General features: G+C 46.8%; 1 long non-coding RNA gene across 1 annotated transcript in view; it reads left to right on the top strand.

Moving 5' to 3' along the window:
• The window catches only part of LOC136330260 (uncharacterized), a 51,213-nt gene extending 36,120 nt beyond the window's left edge, over positions 1-15,093 (top strand). The window contains exon 3 of the long non-coding RNA XR_010730263.1: positions 14,846-15,093. This is a non-coding gene — a long non-coding RNA (uncharacterized lncRNA). The remainder of the gene's footprint in view (positions 1-14,845) is intronic.
• Positions 15,094-18,290: the final 3,197 nt, after the last annotated feature.

Raw genomic sequence — 18,290 nt, 5'->3', positions numbered from 1 at the left:
TCTGTCTCTCCTCTCTGACCCTCTCTCTCCTCTCTAAAAATGAATAAATTAAAAAAAAAAGAGAGAGAGAGAGAACCCTGAACCTCAAAGGGCCTAGACCACAGCAAAGGCCCCTAACAAAATGGCCTTTGGCCTCACCAGCCCATGGGATCCTCATGACCACCTTCTAGGCATCTTGGAAGGCTTTGGTTACAAGGGTGCTCAGTGAGAATATGGGACATAGGCCTCTCTGCTGTAGGGATGTCCCAGGGTGCCAGCAGTTTGAGGAAAGGAAATGCTTGCTTTCTCTTTCTGTCTTGTCCTGGGTCACTGGCTGACAGAGCTCAGCGGGCTGCAGACAAGACTGGAAGTGAAATTCTTTCTGAGTTTCAACCTATAGACTTCCAGTTTCTGGTGAAGTAGCTTTCAGGCTTCCTAACAACCATTCAGTGAGGATGCATCACCTCTGACCTTAGAGGGATGTTAAGTCAAGTCAGTAGATGCTGACTGGCCAGCTCTTACGGAAGATGAAGATTCCGCTGCTCCAAGGCTCAGTGTCATCTGGGAGCTTGTAGAAGTGCAGAGTGTCAGGCCTCATCCTAGACCTACTGAATCAGAATCTGCACTTTAAATTGTAACAAATTTCTTGGAGATTAATATGCAGTGTGTGTGTGTGTGTGTGAGAGAGAGAGAGAGAGAGAGAGAGAAAGAGGGAGAGAGAGGGAGAGAGAGAGAGAGAGAGAGAGAGAGAGAGAGAGAGAGAGAGAGATGGAGAAAGGCAGGACTGCATTCTTTCTGGAGGCTCTAGGGGGAAAATCCACTACTCTGGCCTTTTCCAGTTTGTAGCGATTACCTGTATTCCTTGGCTCTAAGCCTCTAGCCTCATCTCCAAAACAGCAACACAACATTCAAAATAAATTTAAGAGGCTCTTGTATAATAAGTTATGTCTGAGCTTACAGTCTTCTGGTGGTGTTTCTCACAGTGTTAAATTACGTATTCATTCCGCTTCACTCAACAGACATTTATTATGCACCTACCTTGTGCCAAGCATTGGGCTAGAGCTAGACCCTGGAGATATGGCAGTAAACAACACTAGCCAGCCCAGTTTAGGGCCTAAAAGAGCTTACAAGTGATGTCTTCCAAAGGAATGGAAAAGGCCACATTCATGGCCAGCCTTCCCAGGCAGATGCCTCCCTGGCTGCGCTTGGGGAGTTGCCCATAGTGCTGGACATCACCTGTGACACCTTTCCCCTATAGACACCTCATCTTGCTGGAGACAGCAGAGCTCAGCGAGCTGTGTGGCTGCAGGTGCTGGAATCAGAACCTGGCATACAGCATACAGTAGGGACACACTGTGTGTACCTGGAACTGAACTGCTCAGCTGTGGCGAACAAACCCTCCTGCCCATCTCCCTCTTCCCTTTTCCTTCTCCCCTCCTCCCTCGTCTTCTCTGGAATCATGCCCAAGAGGCCTCCCTTATTCTCTCCTACCATTTTTTTTCCTTAGGTCTCCCCAAAACTCTCATGTATATCTCACCAGTCTGTGTAGCAAAAACAACTGGAAATTCAACAGCTCTCAAAAGTGTATCTTAATGGTGTTATATGGGGTTCAGGAGTGGGACACTTGAACCAGGTCAATACATTTAAATGTAAATTAAAAAAAGTTTGCCTTAAGCCAGGATGACATGCACACATCACATATCCCTGACGCACAGCACTGAGGAACATGTACAATTTTGTAACGTGACTCTTCCTTTTGAAGACTCTTGAGCTCAAATGCATAGTTGGGGCCAGCCAATCACCCGCCCACAGGCGCCAGGAAGCTGGGAGCCGCCTGCCTCCAGGAAGATTGAATGCAGCTGTAATGCTCTGGTGGGCCAGGCGGCCCTGCAGCTGGATGACATTCTGAAGGGCCAGTGGACCGCCCCTTTTCTGCTAATAGCAAACACAGCTCAAACTCCGGGAATTCTAGAAATCCATTCCTACAGAAAGCACTGGGTTGTTCCAACCTGGTGTCACAGAGCAAATGGTCCAAACGCCCAACCCCACACCCCACCCTTTTTCTCCCCAACATGCAACCAGCTGGACTCCTTGTCCATGATCAGCCTGATGGAAGAGGCCCAGGCCCCAGCCTTCCCTGTAATTGTGATGGATATTGTGTGACTCCTTGCCCGGAGAACTAAACTTGATCTCTAGGATAGAGTATCCAGCATAGATTCTCTCTTACTAAAAGGAAAGAAACAAAATTGCCTCTGGCTTTCCAAGTGAAAGGAATATAGACAAATTCCCTTCTCTCCAAGCCCCTGCTTACAACAAAGCTGACGTAGATAGGCTAATGTGTGTTTACCCAAAGCACTTGAGTTTTCAAAATACAGAGGGACTCAAGTCATCTGTACAGAGTGTGGGCAGGGAGGGGGGAGCGGGAGGACAGAGGAAACTAACATTGACTCAGAGCCTCCCCGTGATGAAGTGGTGCTGGGGGCCTCCTCCATCCTCATGACTGTATAACACTTGTGAAGAAGGCAAGACAAAGCCCGTTGCAGAGACAAGGAAACTGAAGCTCAGCAGAGTGAAGAGAAACTTGAAACGCCCAGAGGCACAGAGCAAAACCAGAACTCAGAACCCCATGGGCCTGTTCCCACAGTTCCTTCCTCTATAGCCCACTGTGTTCAGGAAGCCAACAGAGCTCCAGAAACTGCCATCAGGGAGGGCAGGGGCAGGGCCATACCTGTGGAAGGTAATTAAAGCTTGGAAAATCCATGACCTCCTTGGAAATTGTCTAACTTACCCCTCCCGTTGTTTCCTGGCAGTGGAATTGGGCTCAGGCATTGGCAGCCTAGCCTCCTGCAGGCCCTGACACCGCCCGTCATCTGAGGTAGGTCCTGGCAGGCCTGCAGCCTCTCACCCGCTCGGCCACACAGCTGTTGCAACACACACCCGTGTATCTGCCGGCCGAAGTCAGCCCTAGTTCATAGGCAGCACCTGATTCTAGCCTGAGCCCCTGTTTGTTTGGCTAGTCTTTGATATGGAGACTTGCCCTTGTCTCACCCAGCTCCAAACCTGATGAGGCTCAGTTGGCTACCCGCCTATGCCAAGCGACTCCCCTTTCTCCGTCCCACACCTGGACCCTAGGAAACCCTCATCATTTGTCAAACCTAATTACTGATGTGGACACAGGAAATTTTGGCCACCTCCTTCAGAACCCAACTCCACAAATGGGTCACTCTTCCTCTCCCCAGTCCCTACCTTTCCCCCACCGCCATCTCTGCTAAGATGCTGGTGTGCCTTCCCACTCAGCCCACCTGAGCCACTACTGCTCACGGGGACAGACGCAGCGACGGTGCTGGGCTGTGAGGACGGCTGCATTGTTAGCATCAGTGTAAACATGGGGGATTTACTCACAGCACGGGACAATTCATAGCTTTTCACCAGTACCTTGTCATAAAATGATGTATGCATTCCCAGCGTGACACACCAAACTCAGCTTGCCAGTCCCTGACCACATGACACTATTGACATTCCGTCCATCTTCCCGTCCCTGGAATGACAAGGCATGAAGAGGTAGAGATGGGAAACAAAAGCCTGAGATAGCAATCAGGTTGGCAGTGCCTGCGGCATCACATGCTACTGCACCCCTCTGAGGGAGGGGGGTCCCCACATCACCATGGCAAGAGGCTGGTGGGAGATGGGTAATGAGAAGTACCGTGAAATATGGAGAAGTCCAATTGCTCATGGACAGTGTTTGTGTGTGCAAGGACATTACCATGAAGGGCATCACTGTGAAGGGCATTACAGTGAAGGGCAGAAATCCAGAACTCTCTGACAGCCGGGCAGCCTAAAACCTTTGGCTCGTACATGGGAGCACAAGAGAAAGCCAGCCGAGAGACCAGCACCTGCTCACGTTAGCCATCAGCGTGCCTCAGTGGGCCTGCCCATCCCGGCTGGCTGCTCTAGCCTCCTCCTCAGCTTCCTTACCTGTCTGCCCCTTGCTGGCCCTGGCTCCTCCTGGATGGGCCTCCTTGTCCTCCCAGGGAACAACATGTTCTGGAAAAACGCCTAGTGCCTCCTCAAAGCCAGCACCCCAGACAGGCCAGGACACACCTCACCAGCCTCCCCATGAAGCTCACTGCAGCCCAGAGACTCTGCTAGCTCTTGTTACTACCCTTTTCAACTTTCACCTGGGCATACCTGCTAGAGCCGTGTTCTTCAGAGCCACCTAGAGCAGTGGTTGGCAAACTCATTAGTCAACAGAGCCAAATATCAACAGTACATGATTGAAATTTCTTTTGAGAGCCAGATTTTTTAAACTTAAACTATATAGGTAGGTACATGCCTAATTGAGGTAGTGCCCGACGTGGTATTTTGTGGAAGAGCCACACTCAAGGGGCCAAAGAGCCGCATGTGGCTCTAGTTGTTCATTGATTGCTTTCTCATATGGGTGGGGGGAGGGCTACAGCAGAGTGAGTGACCCTTTGCTCAAGCTAGCAACCTTGGGCTCAAGTCAGCAACCTTGGGCTTCAAGCCAGAGACCTTTGGCTCAAGCCAGTGACCATAGGGTCATGTCCATGATCCCACGTTTAAGCCAGTGACCCCACACTCAAGCTGGTGAGCCCACACTCAAGCCGATGAGCCTGTGCTCAAGCCAGCGACCTCGAGGCTTCAAACCTGGGTCCTCCGTGTCCCAGTTCGAGGCTCTATCCACTGCACCACTGCCTGGTCAGACAAATTTGCATTTATTTTTATTTATTCATTTTAATAGAGAGAAAGAGAGAGAAACATAGATTTGTTGGTCTGCCCATCCATACATTCATTGGTTGATTCACACATGTGCCCTGACTGAAGATCAAACCCATTACCCTGGTACATCAGGACAACACTCCAACCAACTGAGCTACCCAGCCAGGGACAGAATTTGCATTCAAACAATACCCGATGATGTTGATGCTGTGGGTCCCAGGACCTCCTCTGGAGAACCACAGTGCTAGTGATTGCCTGAGAGAGAGCTTTGAATCAGTCTAAGGTCCACCATTCTATAGAACTTGACTTTCTGAGCCTGAGTTGTAACTAGACAGAAAAAATGCATAAACAGCCTGACTGTCTCATTCAGTATAAGACATGGTCCACTCTGGGCAGAGGTTTGGCTTTAATATTGTCCTTGTGTTCCTGTTTTGGGACAGTCAGCAATTAAATGAGACTATGATGGTACTTTAATAACACACCATGTGGGATGGGCCCCAAGACAAAGTTCTTACTGAAATCCAGGCAGCTATAGAGTCCAGGTTCTTGGCCTCCTGTGTATTTACAAGGCTGGCAATCGACAGGGGCCAGAGGGTCAGCCCGATGGGGGCAGCGCCCCCTTGGGGACCTCTTTGGGTCTCTCCTGGAGCTGCTGCTTCCTCTTGGAACAGGACTCCGGGACTTCACTTCACTCGTTTACAAAATGAAGGAAAGGGGCTTCAAGCAGGGGAGGGGAGGTGATTCAGCAATCTGCTTCAGCCTCCCACTTTCTAAGGAAGAGAATCCCGGGCTTGGAGTGAAGGCATGCAGGCTCCAGGCGGCTCAGCACTAGCCGGGTATGTGACCACAAGCAGTGTCTCTACACCACCGAATCTGCTTATTCTTTTGGCGAGGGGGAAAAAAATGTCATGTTTAATTCATAAGGTTATGCCAACAGCATAAAGATGCTATCTGACATTATTGATTTTTATTAGTATTATAATTATGTTTTCTAGAACAGGACAGAGAAGCTTCCCCTTGTGCTGAGACACTTTCCTGAGACCCTCCCTCCTATATTTTTTCAATGGTATCTGTTTATTTATCAAATACTTGTTGAGCCCTTTCTCCCTGCCAAGTACTTCACCAAGCACCATAGTCTGAAAATGAAGCTGACGAGATTCTCAGCCCTAAAGAGCTCTCAGCATGGTGGGAGTGATAACAGCGTCAAAGAATTCCATTCCAGCAGGCGTGTTGAAAGGAGGGATGCCGAGGGCACACTAAGGCTGAGGTGAGACCTGTAGCAGAGATGTCTAGCTTCTATTCAATATCTAATTACTCTTCTTCCCTAGTAACAGAACTCGCAATTTTTAGTTTGATTTAGGGCCACCCAGAATAAAGATGATAATTTCTATCCACCCAGGCAGCTCGATGTGAACATGTGACTAAGTTCTGGCCAATGAAACATAATTAGGAATGGTGTAGGGATAGTTCTAGGAAACCTCCTTACATGGCAATTGGCACGTGCCCTTTCCCCTTACTCCTTTCTCCGTCCTGTTGCCTGGAATGCAGATGTGATGGCTGGAGCTCCAGTTTCTTCTTAAACCATGAGGATAGGCATGTCCTTGAGAAAATAGATAAATAAACTGAAAGGAATGGGTTGGGATCCCTAACAGCTTTGTGCACCAGTCCTCAGAATGCATTAACATGAGAGAAAGTATACATTTATCTCATTTTTAAGCTGCTATTATTTGGGGTTTTGTGACATATGCAACTAAGCCTAACCTCAACTAATTCAAGACCAGATTACAAGTGACTTGAGGACTTTGGAAGTCATTGTACAAGCAATAAAGAACTATAAATTCTTTATAGGCTATGGAGTAACTTGACACGGAGAGATGGAGGAAGAAGGAATAGAAATGATCCAATATGCAAAGAGACTGGGGAAGCTTTTTCTGTTGGTAGAAATGAGGAACCCTGGTTTTGAGGGAAGGGTGAGGAGCATCGTTTTAGACTTGTGGACTTTGATTCCAGGCTAAAGAATCCAAAGGGGAGCTGGAGGTGTAGGAGCGAACCTTGAGAGAGAGGTCAGGACTTGGGGCCACAGATTGAGAATCACTCAAGTGCGAGTAATAGTTGACATGCTACAACACGGATGAATCTTGAGGACATTATGTTGAGATAAGCCAGTCACTAAAAGACAAATACTGTATGATTCCACTTATATAAGGCACACAGAATCGTCAGATTCGCAGGGACAGAAAGTAGAATGCTGGTTGCCAGGGGCTTGGGGAGAGGGAATGGGGCGTTAGTGTTTAATGAGGACAGAGCTGCAGTTTGGGGAAGATGAAAAGAGTTCTGGAAATGGATGCTGGTGATGGCTGTACAATAATGTGGATGCACTTAATACCGCTGAACCGCACACTTAAACATAGTTGAGGTGGTTAAAAATACATACACACATGAGTAAATAAATAAAGGAAATATTTAGTAACTTTTAAAAACTCATAGCTGGAACCTCAAGTAGATGATGTTTTCTGGGAAGAAGAAAAAGTGCGTTGGAAGGATCTGAGCTCTGGGGAACAGAGGAAGCTAATCTAAAGAAAGGGAGGCAGTTGGTCTGAGAGGAAGGAAAGATGTTATGTCAGAAAAGCCAAAGACGAATAGAATTGGTGACATGATTAGGAAACTTTTGGAAAGTAGCAATGAGAGGGGGGGGGGGGGAGGGAGGGAGAGAGGGAGAGACTGTTCAACAAAGTCTAGCCAAATTGTTTTGTTAACAAAGGAGTGTCTGAGTTAGCAGCTCCGAGTCCAAGATTGAAACTGCAGGTGGTGGCCATCTAAATTGGAATTTTCAAAGCTGGTCAAAGAAATTGTCATTACAACAAGACTGGGCCTGCATGAAGAACTGCCCAGGCACCCACGCCATTGTAATCATTGTCAAAGTAAAAAAAAAAAAAAAATTATTTAAATGGAGAATCCATCAAACCAAGTCAGTTTCAGAGCTGTGGTAGCTACTGAGAAACGCAGAATACAAATTACGTGCAGTGTGCTTGGAAATGCAAGGAGGAAGGAGAGAGAAGGGATTCTGGAAAAGACTCTTCACTGTCTTCGTACAGCTCACTCCACTTTGAGTCTATCTGGGGAGGTGACTTTGAACACAACCCATCTGTCTCTAAGAATTAATTGAGGCATGTAAACAACCAACCAAACAAAAAACCTTAACTTAAAATCTTAGGGAGGAGGCCCTGGCCAGTTGGCTCAGTGGTAGAGCATCAGCCTGGCGTGCAGAAGTCCCAGGTTCGATTCCCGGCCAGGGCACACAGGAGAAGCGCCCATGTGCTTCTCCACTCCTCCCCCTCTCCTTCCTCTCTGTCTCTCTCTTCCCCTCCCGCAGCGAGGCTTCATTGGAGCAAAGATGGGCCGGGCGCTGGGGATGGCTCCTTGGCCTCTGCCCCAGGCGCTAGAGTGGCTCTGGTCGCAACAGAGCAATGCCCCGGAGGGGCAGAGCATCGCCCCCTGGTGGGCAGAGCGTCGCCCCTGGTGGGCGTGCCGGGTGGATCCGGTCCGGCGCATGCGGGAGTCTGTCTGACTGTCTCTCCCCGTTTCCAGTTTCAGGAAAAAAAAAAAAAAAAAATCTTAGGGAGGAAACTTTTCCCCTAGGAAAGTACCTTTATAAAATTTAGGAATAGGTTGGCAGGAAAGAAGCTAAGAAAAGAAAGAGTTAAACAGAGAGCAAGGGAGGACTAGAGGGACTGCAGAGACTCCAAAGAACTTGTGAGAACAGCGGGGTCTCATGTCCATTGTTTTTGACTCTGAAATGAAAACACAATCCTTCTGTTTCCTCAGGCTTTCTTAGAGAGGGGAGGTTTATGTAAAAAGTAAGAACCAAAGGGATAAATTCCATGTTGGCAAACACCAGGGCAGGAATGAAGGGAGAGGCCCTAGGCAAGAGCAGAGAACAAGAATTCTTTGGACATGGGAAGCTGGAACTAGAGGTGACCTTGAGAATGAGAGCAGGGAGACCCCGGGGAACATCTGGGGTAGGTTACCATAAAAAAACCCATGCACAGATGGGCTAGGCTGGGGTAGTTGTAATAGCCAGTCAGTCTTTTTAGAGTCTACCACTTGTGTCCTTATTCTGTCTCGGTCTGTTTCCTTCAATCCTTCACAGTGAGGTGTAAGGATGAGGGGGTGGCTCACAGTGTCATGTAAAATGGAGAGATCAAAGAAAAGGAGAACTAAGGAAAGGTCATCAGAGTTGCAAAAAGGCAAGTCATTAATGATGTTGGGAGGGGAATTTTCTGCAGGAACGGGGCCAGGGTCACTGCATATGATGGTGTGGATTGTCCAACGCACAGAAAAGGCCATCGGCAAGGCACTGCTCCCATTCTAGTCATCACAGAGTGAATGTTCAGGACCATTTCCCAGCCAAAGGGAACGTGGAGTCTTGAGGAATGGGTCCCTTTTCTTAACTGGCACAAGGACATCTTATGGGCTAGCAGCAGCCTTGGTGGAGACAGAAGGCAGGAGGCAAAAAAGGAATGAATAAGTAGCTAGTGAAGAAATGAAAGCCATGTATTTGGTGGGAAGAGAGGAGAGGAGGAGAGGGGAGGGGAGGAGAAGAGAGGGGGAGAGTAAAACAGAGGAGAAACAAGTGAATGTCCAAAACAGAAGCCAGTCTTTTCATAAACTGATCAACTACAAACAAGTGTGGCCTGACCTGTGGTGGCGCAGTGGATAAAGCATCAACCTGGAATGCTGAGGTCGCTGGTTTGAAACCCTGGGCTTGCCTGGCCAAGGCACATATGGGAATTCATGCTTCCTGCTCCTGCCCTCTTCTTTCTTTCTCTTTCTCTCTCTCTCTACTCCCCTCTTTAAAATGAATAAACAAAATCTTAAAAAAAAAAAAAAGATTGAAAAAAGTCTTTGTTACAAACAAGTGTGCCGACTGGGAGGTGAGGCTCATTACAGGCCCTCTCAGAGGCTGTTTCACCACAGAAAGGCTCAACCACTCTTTTAGAAGGCAAAATCTTTCTCTCTGCCTCGGGGTGAACTCACAAAGAGACCAACGGAATTTGAGGAAAGTTCTAAGCTCACTTTAAGCGGGGACCAGAGTGTTCTCCACTTAGTGACATGGTGGCTGAGTTGAGCCAGATGTCTGAAACAATTGCCATTGGCTGCCCTTCATCAGGGGCCTGGTCCCCTGCTCACAGGGCTATGGTCCTCAAGCAAGCTGTCTGCATCTACCTTATGTGGGTATGAAGGGAAGTTCATGAGTGCCAACAAAGCTTTCTAATCCAGAGTAACAGCCCATGCAGAAATCTAAGGAGGCATTCAGGGAAAATAAAATGCCTCTCCAGCCAGCTTTGTTCCTGCTCTCCGTGTGGGAACAGCTGCTATGCAGGAGTGTGGAGGGAAGGAAAAACTCACCAGATCAGCCAGTGACAGGCAGCACTTGTTTTCAGCACCTCCACTATCTGGGGTTGTCCAGGCCCTCTAGATGGCTGGGCCTGTAGCTGCCAACGATTCCTAGATACACAAGTTCTGTGTGACAAGTTGCCCCTCGCCTCACCCTGGATCACGCCAACCATGAGACTTGCCATGCTTTCTTCTAAACTTCTGGAGCACAGAGGAACACAGGGAAGGAAGAGGTGTTATCCGTTCTAACTGCATGTTACCACCTATTCTCATCCTATACCATTAGACTACAACCAACACTTCTAGGTTCTTTGAGAGACTCCTGATATTTTTTGACCACTCTGGAGTTGATTCAATTTATAAATATAATATTTATCGAGGGCCTGTTATAATGATGGGTCAGCTCCAGGCCATGGGTTGCGTGAGATAAAGTGGACCAGGAAGGGACAGATCTAGGAGGTGGTCATTCTGGCAGGTGTGGTGGCAAGAAGATGTCATACCAGAGATTATAGTCGGGCGTCAGCTTATCAGGAAGGAGATGGGTAGTTACCATGAACCCAAACGTCATTCAAGGGCAGAGACTGACATGAGATAAAAGAGAAAACACACATAAGACTCAGAATCTGCGTAAGAGAGCCAAGGTTACTGCCCAGCAGTTTTAAGTGAACAAGGAAAACATGCATAGCCCTGGCCAGAGAGTAGAAGCCAGGAGCCAGCTTCCATTCCTGCAAATAGAAGCCATGTCTGACTTGTTTAGCATCCTATCCCTAATATTGGTCACATCAATAAATTCAGTTGCTCAGGCCAGGTACCTGCACGCAGGGATGTGCTCATCCATGTAGACACCATAAGTCAAGGTTTGGGGTCCGAGATGGGTATCAAGAAATAGGTCAGGAATGGTATTCAGACCCAGAGGCTAGAAAAGGCAGCTCAGCATCTAGACCAAGTGGGTGGGGCCCCCAAACAGTCCAACCAAGGAATGAATGCTGGTTCCAGGCCATTCTCAAGATTAATTGTAGAATTGATTGATTCTAGGATTACTCATTTTAAGCAGCCTCTCTGCTCCTGCTAGACCGAGGACTGGAACCATGTTTGCCTTGCTCATTGGGTAGTCCCTGGCCTAAGACTGGTATGAAATGCAGGCTCAAAAAATGTGTGTGGAGGGAGTGACTGTTCCCAGAGAAAAGTGGGAATCTGCAGGGGGTGGGCCACAGGTCTAGGACCCAGAGAGTCCTCACAGGTCAACACAGAAGTGATGTTTTCTTTTCCAAGTTCTAGAGAATCAGATGGAGCTAACAGAGCCCAGATTTCAGTTTAAAAGAAAGCAAGAAAATGTCAACCTTCTCTTCTACATTCCTCATCCTGTTACCCTCCTGGTCTCCTTCAGAATAGGACAGAGGCCTCAAATGACAGCAAGCAGATATCTTTCCCAGGGCTGTCTATCCAGATTGTGGATATGCTTAACTAGAAACCAAGCTAAAAACGTCAACATGTTGCTGTGAAATATTCCCTCTAACTATAACTAGGTGCATGGCCATGAGTAACTCATTTAACCTGTTACAGTCTCAAACTGTTTCCTTACCTGTACTGAGCAGAAAATTTTTAGTTTGATGTAGTCTCACTTGTTTGTTTTTGCTCTTTTTGCCTTTGTTTTTGGTGTCAAGTCCCAAAAATCATTGCCAAGACCAATGTCAATGAGCCTACTCTCTATGTTTTCTTCTAGTTATATGGTTTCAGGTATTACATTCAAGTATTCCATCCATTTTGAGTTGATTTTTCCATATGGTGCAAGACAGGTTCAGTTTCATTCTTTTCAGGTGGCAATCCAGTTTTCCCAGCCCTACTTATTTAAAGGAGTGTCCTTTCCTTATCGTAGATCCTTGGCTCCTTTGTTGAAAATTAATTGATCATACATGTATGGGTTTATTTCTAGCCTCCCTATTCTGTTCCACTGGTCTATGTGCCTGCTTTTATGCCAGGAACATACTGTTTTGATAATTATAGCTTTGTGATATAGTTTAAAATTAGTACCTGGGATGCCTCCAACTTTGTTATTCTTTTTCAAGATTGCTCTGAGTGTTTGGAGTCTTTTATGGTTTTATGCAAATTTTAGGATTGCTTTTCTATTTCTGTGAAAAATGTCATTTAAATTTTGATAAGAATTGCATTGAGTTTATAGATCATTTTGGGTAATATAAAGGAAACCATCAATAAAATGAAAAGGCAACCTATAGAATGAGAGAAATTATTTGCAAAACACATTCCCAATGAGGAGTAAATATCCAAAATATACAAGGAACTGATTCAACTCAATAACAACAACAGATAACTGAATTAAAAATGGGCAAAGATCTGACTAGCCATTTTCCCAAAGAGAAAGAAATGGCAACAAGTACATGAAAAGGTGTTCAACGCCTAATCATCAGGGAAATGCAAATCAAAACCACAATGAGATATCACTTCATACCTGTAAGAAGGCTAGGATCAGAAAGACGAGATAAATGTTGACAGGGATGTGGAGAAAACGGAACCCTTGTGTGGCTGCTATAAAAGACAGTAAGGAGGTCCTTGAAGAAATAAAAATAGAACTACCAAATGGTCCAGCAATTTTACTTCTGGGTATATGTCCAATGGAACCAAAACCATAATCTCAAAGAGATAGCTGCTCTCCCATGTTCAATGCAGCCTTGTTCACAATAGCCAGGGATGGAAACAGCCTAAGTGTCCATCAAGGGATGAATGGATAAAAAAAAAAAAGTGAGATTTCATAATAATAGCGTATCATTCAGTATTTAAAAAGAAGGCAATTATGTCACTTATGACAACATGGATGAACCTAGAGGAATTATACCAAATGAAATTAGCCAGACAGAAAAAGACTAATAATGCATGGTATTATTATATGTGGAATATAAAAAACATTTTTTGAACATCTAATTTATATAAGTAGAGTGGAAAAGTGGTTGCCAGGGGCTGTGAATAAGGGAATAGGCAGAAGTTGATAAAGGGTAAAGACTTTTAGTTATGAGATGAACAAGCCTGAGGATTAATGTATAACATGCTGGCTGAGGTTGATAAGTCTGTATTGCATAACTGAAATTTGCTAAGAGACAAACTTAAAAGTTCTCAGCAAAGAATATTAATAAAGTAATAAACATGAGGTGAAAGATAAGTTAACTCAATGGGAGAAATCCTTTCATAAGTTATACATATAGCAAATCATTATACTGTATTTTTAAAATATCTTACAATTTGCCAATTTTATCTCAAAAAAGCTGGGGGGAAAAAACAAAACAAAACCCTATTTCTTCATCTGTCAAAAGAAGGCATTAGACTAGATAGGAAATTCTGTGGTTCCCTTTCTTTTCTGATAGTCTGAGATATTCAACATTCCTGGTCTCTTTGGAAGACATACAGATTAGAACCGACCCACCATGGAAACAGGCAATGGCTCATCAGCTTCTAATGAGAATCGGAGTGGGCCTAGAAGAAACACTACGTACACACCCTCTCCGTTCTGTTTCCATGGAGTTAGCTTCTCCTGGAACACTGTGTCTGTGGAGGAAGGTGAAGCATATTTCCTGTAGGCAGCTGCTTATGTCTCCTGAGCCCTCTGGGAAAGAGGCAGCATGACAAAGCTGAACGCTTGTTGGGCTTAAAAGCAAGCAGACCTGGACGCTGGTCCCAGACCAGGCGTGTGAACTTGGCAACGCACCCATCCTGGCTGGTTTCCATCCAACAGGAACAAGCAGCCATGGCTGGCCACTCCAGGGTCACTGTGTCCATGTGGATTCTGGTGACTCCTGTGTTCTTTGTTTCTCTTCAGACGAGACATCTCCTTGTCTGAGGCTTGTGAATCCTTCAGGTAGTTTTGGGAACTGGATGTTGGGCACCACAATAAACTTAGATGGTGGAACATATCATCGTGGGAAGGGAAAGAGATTTCCTTTGGGGAGCAGCACAATAGCCAGGGTGTAGCTTCCTATCAACCTTGGCAGTGCAGGCTCATGGCACGGCACGCTCGCCTCTCAGGGGGAGGGCGCGCCTGTGGCCAGGCAGCTCCTCCAGCCTTCTAGACAAGCAGAGGCCACAGAAAAGGGCGCCCTTCAGGTGGAATGAAGGCTCCCTCACAGAATCCATCCCTTCACCTCTGCAGCCTGAGAGACTTATCCATGGAGAGAAGGAAAGGGAAAAAGACAAACCGCACACCCTCCCTGAACCTCCGGTTTGGAAGCATGGAGAATAAAGGGCTACTCATTACAAAAACGTCTTTTGGTCTCGATAAGGGCCTAAAAGGGAACTCTTCAAAGCATTTGTGAGAATTTCTTCAATTTAATGCAAAATTGTCTGAAGGCCAGAGTCAACTCTTTCCAAAACTGGATATTAATTAACACAACAGTGCAGTTGGTTCTCCCAGTCCTCATTTATAGACCCTTCACATTTCCCAGACTACCAGTGTACATTGGGAGATGTTTGAACGTCCACCTTTAGAAAAAAGAAATCCTCAGCCCTGGTGGGTTGCTTAGAGGATAGAGCATCATCCCTGAGTGCTGAGGTCGCGGGTTTGATCCTTGGTCAGACACAGCGGAAGCAACCAAGGAGCGCACAGCTAAAATGAAGAGACTAAGTGGAACAATGAACTGATGCTTCTCTCTTTCTTTCTCCCTCCCTCCTCCTCCTTTCCTCTCTCTTTCTCTCTCTCTCTCTCTCTCTCTCTCTCTCTCTCTTTCAGATCAATGCAAACAATTTAAAAAAAGAAAAAGAAAGAAAGAAAAGAACCACTCGGCCATGATCTTCCGGTCATCCCAGTGATTCTTCATCTTTAACATCAGGGCTCACCTGGGACTTCGAATAAATGCAGGCCATCCCTAGCACATTTGTGCAGCCCAGCGCAATAGTACATTGAGAGCCCCACTTATGTAGGTCTAATATTGAAAGGTTATTGATCAAGCTAACAAATGAATAAAATATGTTACACCATTCTGTCTTGACAAACATACATTCATAATGACTTAGAAGGCCAGGTTCAAGTTTAGAACTCTCACCTTCCTTGGAATTCTGCTACACAGAGAGACCCTCTCCCAAATGCTCAGCCCTGGGCCCACGGACTGCTCTTTCTATCCCCCCCTCTACTAACCCACATGCCTGACCTCCATCCACACACCCCATTAACAGCCACCCCTTTGCCACTCTTTGCTCAGACTGACCACACTGGCGAGACCTCTGCCTTTGATAGGATGAACCTGGGAAACAGGCCTAAAGAAGGCTGGAAGCAGCCTTAGGGACATGCAGGGAGGGAATTCTAGGTACCCTAGTGATTCTCTAGGTACTCAAAGAATGTTCTAGAATTCTCTCATACTCAGAGAATGTTCTGGAAGCGATCCATAGGTTCCAGGAGTCACATCTTCTTGCCCTGCAGACTCCTTACCCACAGGGAGAGGTGTGGCTGGAGGAGGTCAGAGTGGGAATCCTGTAAAGTCCCCAGGTAGCAGAGAGCATCTAAGGGCATTGTTATTAGATAAAATTGGAATCCAGGAACTCAGTGCTTACCCAGCTCACTCCCATAGAGTTTGACTTTGGGCAACCTACTTCAACTCTCTGGGCCCAATTTCTTCAACGGTAAATTGTGGGGTCTGAGCCAAGAATTGGAAAGTGCCTTTAGAGAACTAAAATCCACCCTAAATTAAGTTCCAATAACATGTATGGAGTGCCTGCCGTGGGCCACACACCATGGCAAGTGCTTTTGCATACATAATCTTGTTTAATGTGATCCCAGCCAGGAGAGTTTAGGGTGCTGTGTCCAGGCTCAAGTCCCGAGGGCTTTCAGGGATAGACACTAAAAATCATGCATTGCTAAGAGCAAGGACCTCCAAAAGGGAACATCCAAAATTCAGTGGGCCCCCCAGTCCATCTACAGCAGCAATCAAGAGGGGCTGACAGAGAGGGGGACTTTTCTCTCTTCTGGTCATGACTTACTATTTGACCTTGCACAGGTGTCTTCATTCTCCAGACCTCAGTGTTCTCAACTGTAATATGAACCTTCTGAGGACTCAGAGATAACACCTGTGAAGTGCCTGACACAGAGTAAGAAGTCAGTAATCTCTAGGCGTTAGCAGTATTTTCCTCTCCCATGGGACAGCAAGGATAAGAGAATAGCTAATTTGGAGCTAGCTCAGCCTTGATCTCTTTTTTAAAGGACAATGTGTGACTCCTTCCCTAAGGACATGGATCCTTGGCATGTCACATCAGGTGCAGGAAAGCCTGTGGTTACATAGGAGAGTCGGTCAGCCAACCACACCGCACCCCCCAGCCCTCATGAAATATTGATACAGTGTATAATGTCTTCGGAACACAATACCTTACTTCTCAAACTTGAGCCTGTCCCTCTCTGACCCCAGGGGAGGGAAAGGGTTTTTCATGTCCTTTAAGTGGCTGCACAGCTAGTAAGTCTTGCCCTCAGCGGGGGCAAACCACATGTGCCACCTGTTCCATGGCAGGATGGAAAACCCAGCTGTCTGCTTTTAGATTTTTCCTACTAAGCCTGCTCCTCAGGAGGGACTGGAAGGAGGTGAGACCAATGCTGGCGGTACCTCCTCTGTGTGAGGGCTGGTCAGAGGGCTGTGCGTGCATGCTCTAATTTGATACCCACAGGAACCCCGAAAAGTAGGCAGGGCAGTGCTGCTACAGTTTATAGATGATGGCCCTGAGATGTAAGGGGATTAACTAGGTAACTCAAGCAAGGTCACAACATCCGTCCAGGGTGAAGTTGAAATTTAGATCCACATCTAAAAGCAGCTTGCTGCTGGTGGCGCTACTCAGGAAATGAGAATGGAGGCCTCTGGGCAATGCCCACGACCCGCTGGTTGGTTCCTAGGACTGCTGCCTGGGGTCAGGCCCACCCGGCTGCTCCCTTTCCTTGAAGGCCAGTCACAGAGTTGAGCAAAGTCAAAGCTGTAAATTCTATGCGCAGCAATCCCTACAGCCAAGCAATCCCTGAGCAGATGACTTCTCCTGACCCCTAGAACCAAAACTTGTTTTCAGCTTCTTTGTAAGTCAAATTTACATCGATTTCCTAAGAATCTCTATTAATAGGCCCTGGCTGGGTAGCACAGTTGGTTAGAGTGTTGTTCTGACAAAACAAAACAAAACAAGGCACAGAGAAATAAAGTGGAGTGGCTTGCCTAACTAAGGTCACACGGCTGGCGGGACTTGACCCCAAGCAGTCTGGCTCCAATCTGAGTGTGCGCATGTGTGCGTGTTGGGCAAATGAGTTTGTAAAATATGATTTTTTGAGTTTGCTCACTTTTATTGTTTAAAATGGTGCTGGACAGTGCAAGATATGTGATCTGTAAAACTGCAAATTAACCTTCCTGCTTGGGATGGGCCATTGTCTTGCTAATGTTTGCTGGAGGAGAAAGAAGCCAAGATGGCAAGGAAAGAGAGAGAAGCCAGTTTGTGCAGAGAGCAGAGAGAAGGCAGAGTGCTGAAGGAGAAGCTGGGGAGCCAGAGGTGAGGGGCTTTGGGACTGGTGAGGCCTTTGATTCTAGGAGAAACCAGAGAAGATTCTCCTGGTTGTGGAACTGGAGAATGTGTCAGTGGCTTTGTGAGCCCTGTGTGTTTGTTTGCTCGTTGGCCGGTGTGAGTCTTGAATCAAGGAATGGCCCACCATTTTTTGGCTCCACTATTTCTTTACCATCTGCCTGAATTTAATGGGAACCTGCATGTGAATGGTCACGACAGCTGAGACTGCTGGCCATACAGTGCACGTGCGCACACTTGCACGCTCGTGTGCACACACACACACACACACACACACTCCCTCTGTAGAACTAAATTTTTATGCTAAGTCCCCCTCCATTGGGGGAGCAGAAACCCGAGTTCTATTATTTCATGATTCCTCTTCCCTGAGGTACAAGTTCTGGGGGGCTTGTTATGTGCCAAAGGGCATCTCCTCCTCAGGTCTATCTGGGGTTCATTGACCCATGGAGGCCTCAGTTGTCATGCCCCACAAGGTTACGCTAGTTATTCCCTGTTCCTGTCCTCCAGGAGGGCACTCCATGCTCAGGGCAGGGGATTCAGTCCCCTATTCTGTGCCACGCTGGGCCAAGGAAGTTCTGTGAGGCTGGCCAAGGCTCACCATGTGGCCATCCTCTCTGGAGGTTGGGCCATCAGCCCTG

This window comes from Saccopteryx bilineata, chromosome 3 (assembly GCF_036850765.1).
Source record: "Saccopteryx bilineata isolate mSacBil1 chromosome 3, mSacBil1_pri_phased_curated, whole genome shotgun sequence".
In the NCBI taxonomy this organism is placed as follows: domain Eukaryota; kingdom Metazoa; phylum Chordata; class Mammalia; order Chiroptera; family Emballonuridae; genus Saccopteryx; species Saccopteryx bilineata.
Note: the sequence above shows the minus strand (reverse complement) of the source record. Positions and strands in the feature narration are given on the sequence as shown.